We start from the raw sequence: 17874 nt of genomic DNA, 5'->3' as shown, positions 1-17874 counted from the left end.
TTGGGTCCTCAAATGTTTAATCATTAATTATAAAACAAAGACTGAATGCTCAGGGTCCAAGGAAAAATATTTTAAAGACTGTAGATGAAGTCTGCCTTCTGGTGGAAAAAGTAGTAACTACACCTTCCTCATATTGAAATGACAAGGGTTTCCCCACCACTTGTACAGTACATGCTAAATTTAAATTTAAATGAATTAGTTTGTTGTAAGAAAACCCACACCAGTTCTGACCTAACACTTGACTCAAAACAAAAAGAATGATGAATATTACCCATGCAAACTACTCTAAAAGAGGAATAATTGTATTTTCCTTTATTGTTGTTTTAAAACTGCTAATCAATACTTTGCCTAGAGTACTTTAAATTACTGCATAATTTGTAGATATTATTGCAGTGAAAAACCTTACTTTTGACCCTCATTTTAATGTTGGTAATTGTTCTTCAAAATAAGCTTCATTCTCTTATTTTTGAAAATCGTATTAAGCTAAATTATCGTGCCCCATTGGCAGAACTTATATTAAGTTGAAAAATACTAGAGGGCATATATTCAAAGATCTTGTGGATTTTCTTATCTTTCTTGCTACTCTGCTTGCGTTGCGAATGATTTGCGTAAAATCGCAAGAGAGTGAAATCTAGAGTCGCGGAGACACTGCAATTATCACAGCGCTGTGGAAATTAATAAATTAACATGAATTAACAATAAATCAACCGCGACTCTCTCGAGGTATATAACTAGTGGTCTACTTAAATCGAGATAAATGTACGTATTTTTCACGGGCAGGTTGCGTAATAAAATTAGGATTTCGCGGACCTGTTTAAATATTAAATAAACCCAAGTATACAGTATTTCAGAACACTATAGAGCCTAAACATAGAGGTACTTGCTTCCTTACTAAAACACTGCTGTCATTTGTTAAAGGCAAGCATGGAGCATCCCCCAGCACTTCACTTGCCCATACACTGAGACTGCACGTTCTGCATCCACTGAATTGGTTGGAAGTGTAAGGCAAAACTTTGCCAAGTTATACAGATGTGGAAACCGATTAGAAACAGCCCCGACACTCGGTTACCAAAGCGCATCTGGCATACCTTAATAAAGGCAATGTATGCAGCACGTTCGTTCGTTCGTTGTCGTGTTATTTGTCCCATCCAATAATTTATTAGTACCGAGTCAAAACAAAGAAAACGTGGCTATTCGGGTCTAAAATTCCAACTGCGTGTCAGTAAGCTTGTTGAAGTTTGGTGGCTGTGCTAGATCGTTTTAGTACTGATTTATCTTGCAGACAGGAATACTTTTTGTCTGGGCTGAATTTCCAGTTTAGTTTCTGAAAGCTGTTTATTTTATGTTCTCTATTATTTATGTTCTGTTCAACAGCCTCTAGTGGCCTTTTGTTTAATGTGTGATTGTGAAGCTAAATACCGATCGATCGTATTTTCACCAAAGGCACATTAATATATGCAAAACAATTACCAACATCTGCATGTACAGTTTATTTGGGAAATGTCTTGAAACGACCATCAGTTGAAACATGTTTTGCTTTTTTACATTCAGTGCTGAAAATATATTTTAGCAACATAAATGAAAACAGTGCAGCACCATCTTTGTCCCACCGTGTCCCTCGTCGTGTCCCACTACTGCACAGAACAGGTCACTGAAAAACAGTACAGACGCACTGATAGGTTGATTAAAACTTCGTTCTCATTTTAATAGTAAAGAACCGCGTTGGAGATTTTTTTTGTAATTGTTATTTGTGGACGTTTTTTGTTTGTTTGTTTTTTGCATAAGTGCAATGCACACAGGGTCGCGAAGGAATAAAACGGAGCTATCAACAGAAGGCTGATACGTAGTTTGCGTCGCATGCGTTGTGCAGTAGTTCATTTAAACATGGTTTCTTTTTTTTCTCTCCCCGTACTTGTCCATTTGCCCCTGAAACAGTGGCGTAGCCACGGATGGGCGTGGGTGGGCACGGCCCACTCAGTTTGCATGCAGGCCCATCTAAATTTACGTCAATGTGAATGCCAAGTTTAAGTACATTTATATAAAATAAATAAATAATAAACGTCATTTGTGTGCCCCGCAGGCGGGTGTTTAAGTTTAGGTCAAATAGTTTTTTTTTTTTTAAATGCCCAGGCTTTAGAGAATCAAATCGATGTAGTAATTGTGATGCAATATTTGGGATGGATCTTCCTCACACACAACGAATCATGTGCAAGTCATGTTTGATTGGCAGCTTCGGAGGCAGTTGGCGTGGATTTGTTCAAAACAGTCGTTTTTGTTTGACTTTTTAAAGTTCATTCACTACGAATATATGTAAGTACATTTATTTTTGTCTACTTAAAACATTTTAAGTGGTTTACATGGGATATATAGTGGTTGAGAGAGTTCCCTATAGGCAGTTTTGCGTAAAAATATTTTGGGAACTGAAAAATGAGTGTGTTTGGAATGTGTACTGCAGGCGGGCATTGGCAAAAAAAAGTTGCTTTATGCTTCTTGCAATTTACCGTGAAAAAATAGACATTTTATTTTCCTTACAGTTTTTCACAATGTGAATTCATACTTTTATCAGCGCCGTGCATTTGGTTACTATGGCAACGCGGTCAAACAAACGACGACTTAATTGGTGTTTGAGAAATACTACTGTACAATGACCTAGCGAGTCAGTGATATGTATGAAGTTACAATTTATTAATAATTTGAAGGTATCTGTGGTTTTAAAAATTCATAATGATTTCCACGTAGTAAATAAAGCAATACAGAAACTTGTGTTTTGTCTAAGGTTTGCCGTTAACTTTTCTCTCGTGTATAAGATTTATGGAAATTGCTTCATTAGCGTGTCAACATAATTTTAAAAGTTTTACAAAACTTGAAAAATATTGCTAAATGTGTTACTCGAGGCTCTTTTAAAAAAAAATCTATTTTTGTCTGTTACGTACAAATTATTTGGCTTGACGAGGCATAGCCCCAGCACATCTTCAGCTATGACAGTTAAAAACGTCATTAAATGCTTTGCTCTCAAATGCGTTCTTCCAATTCTCAACACAGTTTTGTCCACTCTGCAAGTTCTTGTGTGCTCTAAACAGAGACAGCACTGCCAGGGACATTTAATTACTTTACCATTTATGCCATAAAGATGACACTGGCTGCGAAAGAAGGACTGCGTCTCTTGTCGTTTTTTATACACAAATGAAATAAGCTTACTTGATTTGAAAAACGTCTTGAACAATATAAGCAAATTCCAACACTACTCGGTTTGATTGAATGAGTAGTACACAACAAGCTTCATTATGAAAGCTGAAAATTAATGTCAATAAACACGTTTTTAATGAAAACAAATATCGTAGCCTACTTCACTAAACAGAGCTCTACGTTTAGATTTTTAACTACTGGCCCCTGGGGCCACTGAGCTAGTGTTTTTACTGGCCCGGATGCAATTTTATGTGGCCCAGTATATTTATATATTTTTTTTCATGATGGTTTTTATTTTCAATATGTTTCTAACTGTTCAGTAACCAAAGAGAGCCCACGTCTCAAAAGAAAGTGGCTAAACAAAGCCTTTCAATATATGTTACTTCAGCCATTCAACACGTATATAGCAAGTGCTATAAGTAATCCAAACTTAAGTAACAGTGAAATTAGAAAGGCAATTTATCGTTATGATGAATATAAAGACATACTAAATGTTAAGCACAACAACGCAGTGACTATAAGAAAAGGCAAGATACTTGGAGTTGAAAAAGAGTATTTTTATTTATTTTTTTAACACTGGACTGTAGTTCAATGTAAAACATCTACTGTTGACTTTCTGTGAATGGATGGAGTAACGGCAACATTTGCACTGACCATTAAAAGCACAACAAGGTAGCCTTGTTTAATTTTTTACAGGTTATTGAATAAACAAAGTAACTCGACTTAGATTCATCTGATGTCAGTACTTGATGGCTAGTTGTAATTAGTAATGTTAAAGTATTGTAATGTTGGAATGTATTTTCTATTTTGGCCAGGTTACAATATTTACACTAAGATTATTTTATAAATATTATTTGTTAGAATATTTAGGTTGCTATATGATAAGTGTTATTTTATTTTGAATACACTACAGCAAAAATTATTTGGTGGTTTGCGCAATGTTATGCTACTGTTGCTTTAATTGGAAGAGATATGCGCTGTGACGCTGCTGCTCATTGAGTTCTGTATTTTAATTCAGCAAACAAAGAGAAAAAAATTGTGCATAAAGAAATAGGGTATAGAGGGAAGAAATCTCAGCTTGGACATTGTTTGAACACGTTGTGAACCCGGCTAAACTTTACCAGCTTACACTGTTATGCTATCTGCTTGTGCACATGCATTTGCCTTTTACACCCTGTGTATCCAAATAGGAAAGTATTCGGAATTCCCACCCCTAATCCTAATTATAAACCCTGTTAAAACAATATTCATAATACAAAATAGCAATCCTATATAGAGAGTTGTCGCTAGTGTAGTCTCTTCCAAGTCGGCGCCAATCTTGCTGAGTGATACCAGCGAGTCCTGGAAAGATTCTGAATGGCATTTTTGACCTGAACGCATCGGATCCCAAATAAAAGTTTGACAATTCGATGGCGTATCTGGGTATCCATCAGGACATCTTACTGTGAGACTGGATATGATGTAAACGAAATATTGAATTCACAACAAATAAGATTGAGAAAACAGCGCCTACACGGTCTCGATTGACTCGGCACCGGTGTAAACATCTTCGGTGCCGCCTACAGCTCGGCCCCGACCATGACTACAATCAGCACTAACCTTGGATCAGGTTCACTCGGCACCAATAGCGCTTTTCTTCGGCACCTGGGAATAGCTTCGAGGCCGTCTACAGCTCGGCACCGACCGCGCTACACTTTGGCATCTGCATCGATCAACTCAGCTCAGCCCACTCTGCAACGACCGCGCGCATCTCGACATCGACCTCGGCTCTGACAGCGCACGCCTCAATGCCAATCTCGGCACAGACTGATTGTTTTAAAAAAAAAAACACATCTGCAGGCTGCTCATTGAGCACAGCAGTTTAAAAAAAGCAAAAAAAAACAACTGCAAACATGTCAGTGCAGTCGACTGGGTCTTCAAGTGGCTTCCACCAGTGTGACCGGTGCTCAGCTAAGCTGCCCAGGCAGGACGAACATTGATCCTGCGCCAGGTGCCTAGGGCCAGAACAAGTGGCCAAGGCACTGGCAGGTGAGCTGGACTGCTCTCCATGTCGGAAGTTCTTGAGGAGAACTAAGCGATGGAGAGCAGCCCTATCCCCAGCAGAGTCTCTCTCTCTCTCTCTCTCCTCCAACCAGGGGAGAATGAGATCAGTGGTCCAAGAGCCTCCGCAGAGGTCATCCAGCGGTCATCCCCTGCTACAGTGACACCTCTCAAGGGAGGCGAGATGGTTACCGCCGAGGCGATACCACTTGAGGGGATGCTCACCAGGGGACAGGCAGTCGCTGCGCAGGCACCGCTCCCCTTCCCCAAGGGACAGATGGTCACGGCTCAGATGCTGCTCCCCTTCTCCACGCAGGCGCAGACGCGCACTGTCACAGCCTCCTCAAAGGTGTCCAAGCTCGGCTGAGCAGCGCTTCATGGAGCTGGCAGAGATTGTAAGGGCTCAGCAGATCATGCTGGAGACCCTATTGAAATCTTAGGTGCAGGCTGCCCCCTACCACCGGGCAGCTCCAGCCCCCACAGTGTCATTCCCCATCCCCTCTGCCTAGACCCCCTAGCCCAGACAAGCTATCCTTGTCCGCATCCAGATCGGACGTTTCGGACCCAGCCGCTTCCATCGGGCAGGCCACGATGGGAGGCTTCATAACACCCTTGCCACACGTGTTGCAGAGGGAACAGTTCCGGGCCCTAATGCAGCTTGCAGCTGCAGCCACGGACGTTCCCTGGCCGACAGAACAAGAGGGAAAGGGGAACCGCTTCCACCAGCAGAAAGGGCACCCACAGCATGCCCTCCACCTATGCCAGGACTTCCTGGAACTGGTGCGCTCCTCCTGGAGCAACCCAGCGTCTGCACCCTCAGCCTCCAGAACAGCAGAGTCTCTGCTTCTTAATGCAGGGAGCCCAAGAAGTAGACCTAGGCATATTTCCCATTATCGGGGACACGGAACGGTTTTGGTGCAAGGTTCCACCTTCACCAAGGGGGATAAAGACCCAAGCCGTCCGTCCAAGCCTTGCAGAACAACAGATACGATGCTCAAAAAAGCTTATGCATCGGCAGCGCTGTTGGCCCGAGCAGCAAATGCCATGGCCATACTGGTGCTCTACCAGAATTAGTTGGCAGGGAGGCTGTGGTGAAGGCTACAGTGGCAGACACGGGGGAGCTCCAGGCAGTGGCTAAGGCGATGACCGACCTAATAGGGTGTCAACTCCCCAGTAATGTTGTTGAAGCTGACACCCTGGGATCCTTCAAGAAGCTGCTTGATGAGATTTTGGGATCAATAAGCTACTAACAACCAAACGAGCAAGATGGGCCGAATGGCCTCCTCTCATTTGTAAACTTTCTTATGTTCTTATGTTCTATTCAAACAAGGTTTGCCAAATGCAGTAGTAGAAACACTACAGTCTGCTAGGGCGCCGAGCACTAGAGCCCAGTACTCATACAAATGGAAAGTTTTCCAAGACTGGTGCCTTGCCGAAGGTCACGATCCGGTGACTTGTCCGACTGAGACGATATTAACCTTCTTACAACACCTGTTTGACACAGGAAAATCAGCGTCTACTTTGAAGGTATACCTGGCAGCAATATCAGTGTGCCATGACAAAACTGATTCGGTGTCCCCTGGGGCACATTTCCTGGCAGTGCAATTTCTTAAAGGGCCTCAGAGGCTTTGTCCTCCCATGAAAAGTATGGTTCCCAAGTGGGATCTAGAACTGGTACTGCGGGCCCTTATGGGTCCCCCATTTGAGCCCATGGCATCAGCAGAACTGCGCCTTGTTTCATTAAAAGTGGAATTTTTAATAGCCATTTCATCTGCCAGAGTAAGTGAGCTTCATGCGCTGTCCATCAATGACACATATATGGCTTTCACTGGAAATGACTCACGGGTAACATTAAGAACAAATCCATCCTTTTTGCCAAAGGTGGTATCCTCATTCCATATTAACCAATCAGTGGTTTTGGAAACTTTCAGACCTCCCCCGCACGAGTCAGAAGAGGACCGTAGACAACACACACTATGCCCAGTTCGGGCTCTGTGCTGTTATTTGGATAGAACGGCGTCCTGGAGACAGTCCAACCAGCTGTTTGTCTGCTATGGGTCCCGCTCTAGAGGTCAGGCCCTATCGAAGCAACGTCTAGCGCACTGGGTGACAGATGTGATACGCTTGGCGTATGAACAGACAGACTCCCTGTTACCGGGGGACATTACGGCCCATTCTACCAGGGGCCAGGTAATTTCGTGGGCTTTCCTTTATGGCGCCTCCTTAGATGAGTTATGCAATGCTGCTACATGGATAGATAGTCAGACATTTGTGCGTTTTTACCGCCTTGATGTGACAAACCGAACGAGACCCTCTCTGGACTGAGACTGAGGCATCATGTGGGCTCTGTTGCTATCGCCGTGGGGCTGTACTGTCGGTACTCTGGAGCCATGACAGCTTTGGTACAGCTTTCCCATTCGTTGTCATTCGAATTGAAAGGGAACGTTAGGTTATTACCATAATCCTGGTTCCCTGAAAGAGAATGACAGCCATTACCCTTCGAGGGCAGCTTTTGTACATTTGCTCAGAGATTGACGGTCAGAGAGGCTCTTCCCATTCGGTAATGGTTTTCATTCTCTTTCAGGGAACCAGGGTTATGGTAATAACATCATGATATTGCTAGATATTACTACAGCATGGACCAATGTTTGTGTAGGGTGCGTGTATCTTTTTAATTTTTTAATTTTTAATTTTTTTATCAATGTCGACCTTCTGGAGTCATCTGAATGCCTTTCCACTTTTTATTTCATTTTAAACCGGTTAAATGCCAAACCTTAACAACACGTAGAATAGTGGATACACACAGATGGATATACACAAAAGTGGACAAGCAAAACAGTCACATTTTGTCCAGCATTTGCCTTTTATTTATTTTTCTGCACACACTACTGCTTTACATATATGATGTAGAATACGTGATTATAAAACACTAGTATGTACAATATTCTTTCAAATAAACTTGTTATGATTTTAAATGTGCGCTTCTTAAGAATGGTATTGTTGTCATTGTTTGTGCCCTTTACAAATTTAGCACTGGTAATTAGTATTGTTTAAAAAAAACTACAACTCCCCTTGTGACACACACATAAGCCTTTTGAATATTTGGTCCTAGGTTTTTACTTTTTTTCCAAGGTGGTGAATTTTTGCAGTGCAATAACAACCACATCATCGATTAAAAAGATTAGTGTTTTAAACCATTACCTTCATGGCCACCATGGCCTGGACAGTCAAAGCCAATCTTGCAATCTTGAGTAAGGGTAGCTAACATAGTGCTGAATCGGACATCTTTGTTTTTGATGGGTGACTGAAACTCCATCAGGCGACACCAAGCCAAACCTGAAAAGGCAACCATAAACTGATGTATCTAGTACTAGGACAATGCCGACTTCTGTTACAAAATACCATGGGGATCAATTATCTTAACAAAGGTACATCTTAATAAATAAAAGGGGGTCAATCATAAAAAACAAAACAAAAAAAGTTTCCCACGTTCAAGTCGTAAAATATAGATTATTTAGAGTAATGTGATTCCAGCAAGGTTCCAGCTGTCTGTTCTTGTTACGTATTCGAAACCACTGCATTGCCTCACAGAATTTTAAAGTACCAGTAGCCATCTTGTTTACAGTTACATATGTACAGTAACTATAAAATCGAGTGACCAATTACCAGCAAAAAAATCCCAAAAGTAGTAAGTAGACATGCCGATTTGGATGAAGAACAATTAAATGAAATGGAAGATAGCAACATAAAAAAAAATAAATCAATAAATAAATACTTTTTTTTTTTAAATCGCTGTTTTTCAGGACTGGCTAAAATTAAAAAAAATTAAAAAATCAAAAAACAAAAAATTGTCTCAACTGTGGAAAATGCACATCTTAAGAAGATCTTTATTAAATACTAAGGGATTTCTAAGGAAATGTAAGAAATGCCCAAGGAGAAGAAATAACACTTTGGAATAAACCGCTATCTGAATGAACACAAAAAACTGGGGAATCTGTGAATGTACACACTTACCCCGAATTTGTCTTTTTAGCGGTTTGTAATCACTACAGAAAAACACAAAAAAACAGTTCTACACACTATCCACCCATCTCCGACACAGACCTTGAAAAGTTACTGAAATCTGAGGCGTCTTATTTTTTTTACTCCCGTTCTGCTGAAAACAAGTGTCTGCCTCCTGTTGGATCTTTTCAATTCAACACATCAAAAATAAATATTTACTTACTTTTGCATGTTTCAATTCAATCTATGTACTCAGCTAATGGTACTTTTACTGCCTTCAAAACAGCATCAATTCTTCTAGGTACACTTGCACAAAGTCAGGGATTTTGTAGGCATATAGTCAGGTGTATGATTAAACAATTATACCAAACAGGTGCTAATGATCATCAATTCAATATGTAGGTTGAAACACAATCATTAACTGAAACAGAAACAGCTGTGTAGGAGGAATAAAACTGGGTGAGGAACAGCCAAACTCAGCTAACAAGGTGAGGTTGCTGAAGACAGTTTACTGTCAAAAGTCATACACCATGGCAAGACTGAGCAATGCAACAAGAAACCATGTAGTTATACTGTATCAGCAAGGTCTCTCCCAGGCATAAATTTCAAGGCAGACAGGGGTTTCCAGATGTGCCGACCAAGCTCTTTTGAAGAAGCACAAAGAAACGGGCAACGTTGAGGACCGTAAACGCAGTGGTCGGCCAAGGAAACTTACTGCAGCAGATGAAAGACACATCATGCTTACTTCCCTTCGCAATCGGAAGATGTCTAGCAGTGCCATCAGCTCAGAATTGGCAGAAAACAGTGGGACCCTGGTACACCCATCTACTGTCCGGAGAAGTCTGGTCAGAAGTGGCCTTCATGGAAGACTTGCGGCCAAAAAGCCATACCTCCGACGTGAAAACAAGGCCAAGCGACTCAACTATGCACGAAAACACAGGAACTGGGGTGCAGAAAAATGGCAGCAGGTGCTCTGGACTGATGAGTCAAAATGTGAAATATTTGGCTATAGCAGAAGGCAGTTTGTTTGCCGAAGGGCTGGACAGCGGTACACGAATGAGGCAACAGTGAAGCATGGTGGAGGTTCCTTGCAAGTTTGGGGCTGCATTTCTGCAAATGGAGTTGGGGATTTGGTCAGAATTAATGGTCTCCTCAATGCAATACCATCAGGGAGGCATCTGATTGGCCCCAAATTTATTCTGCAGCATGACAACGACCCCAAACATACAGCAAAAGTCATTAAGAACTATCTTCAGCGTAAAGAAGAACAAGGAGTCCTGGAAGTGATGGTATGGCCCCCACAGAGCCCTGATCTCAACATCATCGAGTCTGTCTGGGATTACATGAAGAGAGAGAAGCAACTGAGGCTGCCTAAATCCACAGAAGAACTGTGGTAGTTCTCCAAGATGTTTGGGCCAACCTACCTGCCGAGTTCCTTCAAAAACTGTGTGCAAGTGTACCTAGAAGAATTGACGCTGTTTTGAAGGCAAAGGGTGGTCACACCAAATATTGATTTGATGTAGATTTCTTCTGTTCACTCACTTTGCATTTTGTTAATTGATAAATATAAACTATTAACATGTCTATTTTTAAAAGCATTCTTACTTTACAGCATTTTTCCACACCTGCCTAAAACTTTTGCGCAATACTGTGTGTGTGTGTGTGTGTGTGTGTGTGTATGTATATATATATATATATATATATATATATATATATATATATATATATATATATATATATATATATATATATATAATATATAAATGACTTCCACTGTTTGACCTGGATTATAAATGCAAAAAAGCCCTGCAAGGTGACCGCATATGTCGAATATACTGACTTCTCAGAGGCTGGAGGTATTCGACTTCGTCTCGTGCCTCACAATGCCCCGAGGCGTCCGTATATATTCGAAGTATATGGACACCGTGTCAGGCCTTATTGCATACACATATACGTATATGCACAGTAAATATGGACTGGAGAGGAGAGCTATAGTGGAAAGTTATTGACCAGAGGGAAGACTATTGTTAACGACAGGGTTATAATGCCCAAAGCCACAGAGTGGCAGTAACAATAGTCTTCCCGAGGGGCATTTAATTTTCCACTATGGCTGCAGTACATATATATGTGCATCAGTCAAGAAAATAAGTGAGGCAAGGTTGGATATTTTGTTTAAATATATGAGACGTTCCTTTGAAAAGGGGCGGGGCTGACAGTGGTGTGAACCAATCACATGACAGCAGAGACTATTGCCCACTGGTGTAAGGATGTCTGGGCAATAGTTCCATCTATTTTTGCTCTTATGATGACGTTTTAACCAATCACAGGCCAGAATGTGCAGGTAGTGGGCAACTTGTACAATGCATAATAATATCAAATGATCATTTAATGATGGACTGTTTTATCAGACAAAAAAATAAATATTATAAAACGCACTTATTCTTCAGAATTTTAAACAATTAAGAAAAATAAACACATTTAACACAATATGGGAGTATTTAATAAATAAGTATCTTTAATCATAAATTCAGATTTTTTTTCGTCACTGTTTTTTAACTTCTGATAATGTTTGTAATCATTCTGAGGGTTCTATTGCAGTAGCTAAAGTACTTCATTTTCTTTTTTTTTGATAACTCTGCATTTTGAGTCTTTGTTACAGTTCATGTGTAAAATCTATAGATTAGCCTGCTAATGTATAGATTTACCAGCTCACAGGTAAATGTACAAAATAACCACAAAGGTATTAGTTAATGCATAAAGCAGCTATTGTTTGAGGTGATGGGCATAATCAAGATTTATCAGACCATTTCAATGGTGTGTTTGGCCCCCCATGAGCCTAAATTACAGATTCTCAAGTGAAGCGAGCTGTGTAGCTGTGGTTAGGCTTTTTTTTTTTTTTGTTGTTAAATGCATTAAACTAAGGGTTTTTTTTTTTTGTTCGTTTTTTTTAAGCTACATCTATTAACTAACACCTCCTTGGTTATTTTATAAATTCACCTGAGAGTTGGAAAATGTGTAGATTTATCGTATTTCCTTGGTTATTTTATACTGTAACACGGCATGGAGGGGGTTAATATCCTCCCTGCCAAAAACATAATTGTTTAATTGTTTTATTAGTTAATTATGACCTGCACCTGGCTATTATTGTAAATTAGAGCCAGGTGCAGTATTTAAGAGAGCAGCCAGTCCCTTCAGGGCTGCTGCTGTGTGGAGGGCCCGGTTATGAAAAACGTTATGAAAAAGGTACTGTGTAACAACCTTTTTGTGTTCAACTTTAAAGTCAAAAAGGCTTTTACACAGTTGATACTCCAGTCCACGGATGCAACGCCGTTTTCCGTCCAGGTCATTGAGTTTGGGTACCGTAGCTCTGCCCTTTTTCTAGCCGTCCGACTGCCACCTACCCATGGGAATAGTGTTATGACTTTTAGTCCAGGGTACTCTGTTCCCTTTATCTAGCGCCCTCTCAGGTGTATTGCTGTATTTAGAATAGGGTGCTTCCCTTAGTGATGTTGCATTAGCTACATGTGGACCAAGGGTTATGTTATAGCCTTATGTTCGGTAATCTTCCAAAGGAAGAGGTAACGCTAATGTTCAGTCTTTACTGGTAATAGTTAGGTACTAGAGAATAATAATAACAATGAAAATAATAACGGAATAGTTTAACAATCGTGTTTGTAAACAAAGACGGTATTCATGCAGGTTAAACAAATACATACAAATGAGAAGAAACATGTGTAATTTAAATTATATTAATGTTTATTGTAAACGGAATGAATGCTAAATAGTTATATTTTTGTATAAAATGATTCCAGATGTATCCGGTTATTGAATAATTAATTATTATTTAATGCCGTGTCTTTCCTTAGGAGGGAGCAGTAGTATTAGGTGGTCAGGCTTGTCTTGTGAATGTCAGTCATTGTATGTACAACCTGTTAGTGATTTGCAATCTGAGTGAAGTATCCATTACGAAAATAAATATTTATGCCTGTCAACACTAGCAAGTTGCGGTTTCCTGCACTCTAAATACGTCCATGTTCTTGAAAGAATAATGTGATTGTGGGTGTGGGTAAGCTTGGACCGCCACCCCATTACACACCATAACTAAGTCAAAATAATCAATAATATATATGTTTTTTTTTTTTGGTTGGTTTTTTAATAAATACCATAAAATTGCTACTGGGCTACACTGAAAAAATATATTACTAAGAAACATCTGCTACAAATCAAATATTTCTGTATGTTCCATTAAAATAAATAAAAAAAAAAAAAATACAATTCGACACATTTTCACCTGCTTTTTCAGTGAACGCGCAAAGGTCCCTTAAACCACAAACGTGAACAGGGTTGCTGACCTAAATATGTGGCAGCTCTGAGCCAGCACACTAGTGTGAACGGGGTCTAACAATGATTACTAACATCATAAAAAGGTAAGAGGACAGTAAAAAAAAAAAATCTGTAATTTTGTAAGAAAAGGAACATCTTTAAAAGCAATTTCTGTACCAACTGTACAACAATTGATAAAAAAATAAAGTTGTGGTCATATTAATTTTGTATTTTTATCACATCTCTTTATTTCTATCAAGCTTTGCCACCTTATTCTGAAAACATAAATACAAACAATTATAAAAGAGAGACTAATATATTGTTGCTTATTTTGTAACAACAACATTTATTGTTTGGGCATGTGGTGTTATGTCCAAAATTTCTAGCTCTTGTTGTTATTTAAACAACTGGGCTACTTGTGGTGTAACCTTAGTTTTTCCATAAAGTTTGGTATAGTATAGTCATAGAGTCTAGAATATAGAGTCATAGAAGTTGCTCCCCCATTGTGCGTTACTACTGTGACAATTCTGTATAGACAGACAAGATCAATCTTTATGTAATTATTTTTGTGCACATTTTTTTTCCAAATCACAATACTGTATACCTTCTTTATGCATCATATCAATGGCTGTTACACCTGGGTACATGTTTCCTTCTTGACCTTGAATAGGAACAATAAAACAATGTGGCCCACAATAGTACTTCAAAATACGAATACAGATCAGACATACAGACAACACTTCAATCTTAAATATAACCAGCAGCATTCAGTCAATAGAACCTTGCAAATGTATGGGGGGAAGCCCAAACTGCTGCACTACATATGTCCTGGATCAGTGCACCTTGAAACAAAGCCAACGAAGTCGTCTGACCCCTGGTGGAATGGCCAGTGAGCTTTTCGGGCAGGGGCAGATTGGCCAGTTCATATGCAGTCTGTGTTGCGCCTGTTATCCATTTGGATAGATGCTTTTTCAGAGAAAGCCTGTTCCTGGTGCTCCATAACAGATATAAAATTGTTCTGATGGCCTCCAGCTTTTAGTTCTGTCCACATAATAAGCTAATGCCCGCACTGGGCAAACCGCATGCAGCTGGCGCTCTGTCAGATTGGAAAGGAGGAGGATGGAAAGCCTCCAATTTCACTGACTGGTTAATGTGGAAAGCTGAGATTGTTTTCGGCTGAAAAGCCGGGTTAGTACGAACTGTAACCTTCGTTCTGGCCTCTGGAAAATTAGACAGGCTTTTGATACAGAGAATGCCTGCATTTCACTCACCCGCTTACTGTAGGTGATTGCAAGCAAGAAATCTGTCTTGAGAGACAGGAATTTGAGCTCACCTGAATGCATGGGCTAAAATGGAGGTTTTGTTAGTGCATTAAGTACTACACTTAATCATCAACGAGGAACTAAGTCCTTCTCCAGTGGTCTAAGCTGCCCGGTGCCTTTCAAAAATCCCAGGGAGACTGAATACATTTTTACATGGCACGCCGAAATGACTGCCAAATAGACCTTTCCCCTCATCAAAAAAGTCCTGTAGAAATTGCAGTATAACTGCCGTAGGGCATGTCGTGGGTTCAAAACCATGAGCCAAACACTATGTCTGAAACAAGCTCCATTTGCAACGATACCGGGAACGAGTAGAGGCTGCCCAGCCGTCAGTCACCCCATTGGATAACCTCAGACGGCTCAAATGCAGTCGTTCAGGGGCCAGACCAGACGATGGGTTGGGGGTGCCACAAGGTACCCTGCACCCAATTGAGTAGCAGTGCAGACAGAAATGCACAGAGTAGACGTGCTGGCCACAGGTGTGCCAGAGCTTCTGTCCCTAGAGGGCCCCCTTCTCCTTTTATGGAGAACCTCAGGGGACAATGTGCCGACTCCTGAGAGGCAAAGAGTTCTACCTCTGCTCTCCCAAATCTCTCCCAAATGAAGTTTATGACCTCAGGATGGCATCTCATTCCACCCTGCTGGAGACACCTCAAGAGGAGGTCCGCAGCCCAATTGCTCACTCCCGGCAGGTGGACTGCTCAGCGTGAGAGAAGGTTTTCTTGTGCCCATAGCAGAAGCTTGTGGGCCACATGGTAGAGACTGGGCGTCTTCAGACCACTCTGGTGGTTGATGTAGGACACCGCTAACAGGCTGTCCGACCGGACGAGCACGTGTCTCCCCCTGAACCTGCTCCAAAAAATTCTGCAAGGACAGGTATACTACCTGCAGTTCTAGAATACTGATGTGGCGACCCTCCCACAGGGCTGCCACACACCCTGTACGCCTCGGCCATTTCACACTCCACCCCAACTAGCGTTGGATGCGTCTGTGGTTATAACCTCTCCTGGTGATGCTGCCCAGTGCTAAAACTAGGCGTAGATGGGCCGGCTGTCTCCACCAAGTGAGTGCCTGTAGACAGTGTCGGGACATTGAGATTGAGGATCGGTCTGAGGCTGCCATCCCGTTTTGGCACCAGAAAATACCTGGAGTAGAACCCCTGTTCCTGCTGGGGGAGGTTAGGTCTACTATGCAAATGGCCCGCTGCCTCCTGAGCCACTTGAGCAGCGGCTTATGGGTCCATGAAGATGTTATTATCACGCCCCAGAAAAGGAGGGGGGCCACGTTGGAACTGGAGAGAGTAACCAGTTTGCACAGTATTGAGCACCCAGGGGTCTGTGGTGCACTGTTCCCAGTAGTCCAAGTTGCTTCTGGAGAAGGAGCCCTGAGCTTCTGACAGCAGTATCCTAGGGCTGTTGCTTTGCCTAAGATGCAGGGCACTTGAAAGCACGCTTGTCTCCGCGGAACGTGGTTGCGGGCTGCCTCCTGTCTGTAACACCTGAAGTAGCACCCTGTTGTACCGGTTTCCTCTGAATCTGCAGGCTTACGTGGTGGAGGAGTGTCTCTTAGGGTGAAAGCGCACCAATTCCTTGGTGGACTCCCTTATGCTGTGAGATTGCTGTAGCATCTCGTTTACCACCAAGCCAAATGTGTGGTCTGGAGTGACCGGAGCATCCACCAGTGCCATCATGTCTGTCGAGCACGCAGAGCTGCCTGCGAGTGAGTCTACAGAATGGGAAACCATTGTGACTGTAGCTGGGTGAGCGCAAGTGAACTGTAGCATAAAATCTGGATGAACCGGAGGAGCAGTAGGAGTAATAGAGGGCTGCTCATCATAAATGGAGTGCCTCTCGTCTCTTGTTTCAGGCCAAGGCGGCGGAAGCTGAAATCGGAATGTCCAATTCAGCATCATCCGAAGGGAGACCCAAGTCTTGATCATCAGCCTCCTTGGAAGCGATAGACAATATATCACTCTCTAGCCCACTAGCCACTGGTGCAGGGGTAATGGGTTCTGGAGGATCTGGTATTACCGGTGGGACCGAGCACTCTTTCAGCAGCTGAATTAGAATCGCCTGCTGGCTTGACACAACCTCCTAGATTTTACTTGTCTGTCCGATCGTGAGTGATGGTTTTTCTTCCTTCTCCATTTTGGAGGAGGGGAAGGTGAAGGGGATTTGGAAGAGGAAGAAGAAGAGGAACTAGGTTTCTCGGCTCTACTCTTTCTATCGCTGCTCCTCCCCCACCCCTTGGCGCAGAGCCCCGGGAGGAGGGTCCAGCCTCACTCATTGGTGATGCTGAATGCCGGATAGGGTGGAAGAACGCTCCCTTAAGTGACGTGTTACCCGATTCTCCAGAGTACGCATGAAGGGAGCAAACAAATCACAAAAAGTGACATCACTCAAGGCCCTGTGCAAATGCTCGGGACCCAGACAAACTGTGCATTTAACATGTCCGTCACTTGCAGGCAGTTTAGCCTTGCAAGAGACACATGTATCGAACCCAAACATGGTAATAGTGCTGTGTTCACAACAGTGTACAGACCACACAGTGGAGTGTTGACACTTTGTGCTCGGAACCGACAGTGCGCTTGGTACCAACACCAGGTACCGACACAGAGCTTGGAACTGGCACTCTGTATGGAACCAGAGAATCTGACAGAGCGACCATGTCTATCCTGAACAGTAGAATGCTTGGGAGGATAGGGACATGACAGGACAGTGTTTGATGCTGAAAAGCGGGTACTGAGAATGGGGGGTATGTAGCGCTGACCTTCACGAAATGTATTAGAAGCAGCTCTCAGACACGTGAGTGGAATGGGCTGTGGAGGCGCTGAAGATTCGTTGAAAAGATCAGGGTTAGGATGAGACCAATCTGTAATGAGGTTGTCAGATGCAAGGACTGAAGCTGCTTTGGCAGAAAATGATTTATGATAACCATAAAACATTGTGCCACTGTATCTGACTGACAATTCCACAACATAAAACAAGTCTTGATTGAGCTC

The 17874-nt window shown here is 42.0% G+C and overlaps 1 long non-coding RNA gene across 2 annotated transcripts in view; it reads right to left on the bottom strand.

The window, feature by feature from the left end:
- LOC121317164 overlaps nucleotides 1-17874 on the bottom strand; it is a 168155-nt gene that overhangs the window by 112255 nt on the left and 38026 nt on the right. Inside the window, exon 4 of one of the 2 annotated variants that reach the window (XR_005950485.1) lies at nucleotides 8428-8562. The exons of the other annotated variant lie outside the window; for it this stretch is intronic. This is a non-coding gene — a long non-coding RNA (uncharacterized LOC121317164). The remainder of the gene's footprint in view (nucleotides 1-8427; nucleotides 8563-17874) is intronic. 2 annotated transcript variants of the gene reach the window in all.

This window comes from Polyodon spathula, chromosome 6 (assembly GCF_017654505.1).
Source record: "Polyodon spathula isolate WHYD16114869_AA chromosome 6, ASM1765450v1, whole genome shotgun sequence".
In the NCBI taxonomy this organism is placed as follows: domain Eukaryota; kingdom Metazoa; phylum Chordata; class Actinopteri; order Acipenseriformes; family Polyodontidae; genus Polyodon; species Polyodon spathula.
The sequence above is the reverse complement of the archived record's forward strand: the minus strand, read 5'-3'. Positions and strand labels throughout refer to the sequence as shown.